Below are 5,386 nucleotides of genomic sequence, written 5' to 3'. Positions count from 1 at the left end.
GCAACAGAAGAGTTGGACGCACCCCTAAATGCACTTGTGACATGCACGTTAAACCATGCACTATAGATCGTTAAGGTGGTCCTAAGGCTTATTGTAGTTGCTTTTTTCACAGCCAGCAGAGCAAAGTATCAACCGACCTAATGACAGATGGCAATATATAAAATGCAATCTCCGAGCCAAAGGCATTTCATTGTTTCTGCAACCATCAACCCAAACCCCCGGAGTTACTCTTCCACCTTTCCTGGTGATTCATTCATTTAGTCCCTCACACATACTAGAAATATTACATTAACCCCCTACCTCCTACCCACAGGGAACCCCCACCGACAGAAATGCTTAGAGGGGACACCACTGCTTTAAATGCAAGCAATAGAGAACTGACACTTACTTAAACAGGCAAAAATGAAATAATGATGTGATAATTAGCTAGTGTAAGAGAGAGACATGGAGAACCAAGACATAAAAAATAAGTAGGTAACATAGAATAGAAGAAAAGACAACAACAGCAGATAGAGAGACCATGATGAAAACAGTGAGGGTCTAGGTAGGATGGATTGCCTCTTACAAGCCATATCTGAGTAGTCTAGCTTCGGAATCGGCCGCTGGTCAGGGTGAATGATGCAGTGTGACATTTATTGGAGCCAAGAGACCAGAATGTGCAGATAGAGAGAAGCGATGAAAGAAAAGGAGGAAAAAAAGAGAAGTGAATGGATGGAAGAGACACAAGACACAAAAGAGAGAGAGAAGGGGAAGATAAGAGTGACTAAGCCACAAGGAACTGTGGTTTTTCTGACATAAATGTGCGACCTCTATCATTACAAAGACGGACCAACTGCTACAGAATATATCTTCTAAATGTTTCCTTCTTTCTTCGAGCCTCATCTTTCTTTTTCTCACTGCCTCTCCACTCGGCAGGAGAGAGAAAAGGCAAATATCTATCAGCCATTTGTGGCGAGGCAGAATACTTTTCTTATGAGGGAGGGAATTGGGCTCGAGTGCCACGTCATCCATTATGTCCCCTCCCCTTTTCCTCTCCTCACAATCACTCACCTTGGCTCCTCAAATCCCAGCACAGTGACATTTATTCAGGAAGTCAATGCATCCGTGGCAGAGTCATATGTACTGCACAGAATGTCCTGGTTTCTTGTTACCTTTGAGTGTACAATTGGAAACGTAGATATGGGGTCAAGGTTACAATATTGTAACCCTAGTTCCATAACGACAGGCGAAGCCCTCTACTGGACTCTATGTCAAGTCAAGTCAATTTTATTTGTATAACCGAAAATCACAAATCACAAATGACAAATTTGCCTCGGGGGGCTTTACAATCTGTACAGGATACGACACCCTCTGTCCTTGACAGTGCAACCCTCACATCGGATAAGGCAAAACTTAACCAAAAACACACCTTTTAACAGGGAGAAAAAATTAGGAAAAGCAACAGAGGAGGGATCCACCTTCCAGGATGGACAGACGTGCAATAGATGTCGTGTCTACAGAGTAACAACATAATGAAAATACAACATAGACAATCCATGTGACAAAAAAATTAATATGTTTAATATGAATATAAGCGAGAAGGTCGATCCAGGAGGATGTCAAGCAGCTTCCAGGCGTCGCCAAACAGATAGAGCCAGAGCAACACGACCTCCTCTCGACGCCAAACCGGTAGAGCCAGGGCAACACTACCTCCCCCCCACACCCACCAGATAGAGCCTTAGCAACACAACCTCCTCTCCACGCCAGATCGATAGAGCCAGAGCAACACAACCTCCTCTCCACGCCAACCAGATAGAGCCTTAGCAGCACAACCTCCTCTCCACGCCATATGGGTAGAACCAGAGCAACACAACCTACTCTCCACGCCAGATCGATAGAGCCAGAGCAACACGACCTCCTCTCCATGTCAAGATAGATAGAGCCCGAGCAACATGACCTCCTCTCCACCATGAACCTAGAGAGAGGACCATATTTTTTGTTTTTAATTCACAGTTGCTTAGTATTATAAACGTATGTTACCCATGCCAATAAGCTCCCTTGGACTGAGGTAAGTTGTTAGAGAGGCTAAATCTTCTGGAGGACGGAAGTCCCCCCCCCCCCCCCCCCCCCCCCCCCCCACACCCCTGACCACTAATGCATATTTTGGCATGATTATGAAATGTGTATGGATATAACCTAGAGCCTCTGTGAGCCCCAATACCTGCAACCCCCTTGTGATATCCAGACCCCATTTTGTTGTACAAAACTGAGCTGAGGTGTCTGAAATGACATCATTGGTGTTGTTAGTCTCAGACTAAACGCTCACCCTGTTTGTTTAACCTGAAGAACGCCCTCACAGAGAGGATGATAGCATTTATTATTCAAAATGGAGGAACCAATCTTCTCCAGGATTTGACCTTTACACTTTGTGGGTAGTGTGTGTGCATGTGCATGTTTGTGTTTTGTGTGTGTGTGTGTGTGTGTGTGTGTGTGTGTGCGTGTGGGGGGGGGTTCCTCATTTCACCTTATAACAGAATTTACATTGTGTCTAGGGGTGTAACGATACGTTTTTACAACGATATGATACGATATCCATGGTTCCGATACAATTTAGGACGATATTTGGCTCATCAAGAGCGATACGATACGATATAATGATTTGAAATTGATACAGTAACTTTTTTTTCCAAACATTCAATCAGTGTGAACTAAGTATCTGATACTGGACAGTGCAGGTCAGGATTCCTCAAAGCTTTTCTTGTAAGGGAATCAGGGATCAACCGCTGATAGTGATCAAACAGCTCGGGACAGAATCATTCCTCTACAAACGCTGGTTAAATAATCTGCATATAGTAATCAAGTAGTCCACCTACAGTGTTCATTTGGGCTCTTTTCATACATGAAAACATACGGAACAACATTTTAAAACTGTTTTATTTTTAACTATTTCTGTTTTACATTACTTTACTCCCGTGATAATTTGCCTCGCGGACCATCTGCTTTCTGGCTGGATACGTGAGGCATTGATATCATGACGGGGAAAAGAAAAATAATTTTCTTTGAATGAAAAAAACGACAGAGCGCGGGGAAAGAGTATGTGGCTGAAGCCGCCCTCGCCCTTGTAGGAATATAAATCGATACATCGATGTAGTAGATTAATCGTTACACCCCTACTTTGTAGTCAAGTTGTAGTCAAAAAAGCAGCCGTCAGAAGGTCAGATAAATTATTTTAAAATTTTTTGGTGTGTCCGTCTACATTGCTTCCCTTTGTATATATCATCCATGATTCTCTATTGCTGTATTTCTTTCAATGATCCCTGAATCTATAGCTTTTATGAACAATAATTGATGCATTCTCTTGTGGTTCATCACAGAGAAACAATGTATATCATAGTTCACCTTGTACAATATGAAAAAAGTTCATTATTCAACACGAAAAATCTAAATAAAAGGTAAAAGACTCCTATGTAAATAAAATGTCTTGTTGGAACAGTATTGAATTGACAAAATAATAGAATTTAAGTTTAACACAAAAAAACACATCATTCTGTGACATTATACGTTCTCACACTATCACTTTCACTTTTAATGTTGGAACTTTCGGTATGATTTGTTCTCCATATTCTACTCTCACAATCTTCTCCGGTTTCTGTGGTGGTCTGTCACAAACATGAATGTTTTAATGACTTTTCGTTTGTCTTCTTTTATGTTTTTTTCGTTGTAGAAAGGTTTATAAAAATAAGCCCCCAATAATTAAATGAATGTCTTCACAACTTCTATATGTAGACTGAAAGTAAAGCATTTTTATTTTTATATTTTAAAGTGTAGGGTAGAGTCTGCTCGCTGACAAGCAGAGATGGACACCGATATTTAAAATGAAAATGAATGAAAGTGGAAGAACTGAGAAAACACAGCTCTGACCAACGGGCTGAAAGAGAAACCTTGTGGCATTGATTGTCTAGCAGCCATTGTCTGTCTAGCTTCCCCCCCATTTCTGAGCCTCAGGGGTGATTTGTCAACTAAAAGACCATTAATCACTGAATGGGAGGGCGGAGGAGTGCTGTTTAGAGGCAGAGCATGACCACCCATCCATCTACACCAAGATCCAGACACCACACACAGAACCCTGAGGTGCAAGTTCAAGGCCAAGGTGGAGAAGCAACCCCTCAGGTGGATACAAGGTTAGTGGCAAAGCTCAGAGCTCTACAGCAAGGACCTGTAAGCATGAAGCTGGTGGGCTGTCAAACATTTGGAACACAAGTTTCGGCTTCCAGAACAACTAATCAAATGTTTACATACATCTGTCAATCTATTGATCTAAACTTAATTTCAGCTATGGATCTTTTAAACTATACTTTATAAATCCAGTTTAATAATAATAATATAATAATTTTATTTGTAGAGCACTTTTCAAGCCCAAAGCACAAAGTGCTTTCCAAGGAAATTCACATCATAGGCAGCAGAATACAATGAAAAATAAATAATGAAATAAAATGCAATAGAATGGGAAAATAAAGAAACAAGCAAATACATATTCATACAATTACATATGCACATACATACATATCAGCACACAAGCATACAACAGATTCAAATTCAGCTGATTGGAAAAGCCATTTTATAAAAGTGAGTTTTAAGACTGGATTTAAAAGTCGTGACAGCTGATCTGATGCTCAGTGGAAGACTGTTCCAGAGACAGGGAGCCAGTACTGTAAAAGGTCAATCACATTTTGTTTTTAACCTGGTCTTTGGAACAGTTAAAAGACCCAGACTGGCAGACCTGAGGGGTCTGTTTGGACAGTACAGTGTGAGGAGCTCAATTATATACTCCGGTGCCAGGTCATTCAGAGCTATTCATATCAGGCCATGTATAATTTTCTCTGTGTTTCTGAAAGAGAGAACTGATCTAATTTTAGAAATATTTCTTAGTTGATAAAAACACGACTGGAGTACTTTCTTTACATGTTGCTCTAGAGTTGCTCAAGTTGCTATCCAGGCTAACACCCAGATTTCTCGGGGCTGACTTTACGTTGGGAGTAAGGAGGCCAAGGAGAGGTTGTACTTGATTTGAGATGTGGTCACGGCCAATGATGAGTACTTCAGTTGTCAGAGTTGAGTTTTAAGAAATTTTGGGACATCCAACCTGTTAAAGGGACTATTTGTAACTTTCAGAAATGCTTCTCAAGAGCGACACCTGTGGCCGTGAAATCAACGAAAGTCAGTGTCGGGCTCGCGCTTGCTCGCTCTAAATATACCTGAACGAGCATCGCTCAAAACAGTGAGGAGACACACGTCAGCTAAAAGCACAATATCACTCTATATTTCAGCTGCTTGGCAGTAATGTTAGCTGACCAGACGAAGGTCTCTCCATGAACATGATTTAGATCTGATCCTAGTGTTGGCTTTT

This window comes from Sebastes fasciatus, chromosome 21 (assembly GCF_043250625.1).
Source record: "Sebastes fasciatus isolate fSebFas1 chromosome 21, fSebFas1.pri, whole genome shotgun sequence".
Lineage (NCBI taxonomy): Eukaryota > Metazoa > Chordata > Actinopteri > Perciformes > Sebastidae > Sebastes > Sebastes fasciatus.
The sequence above is the reverse complement of the archived record's forward strand: the minus strand, read 5'-3'. Positions refer to the sequence as shown.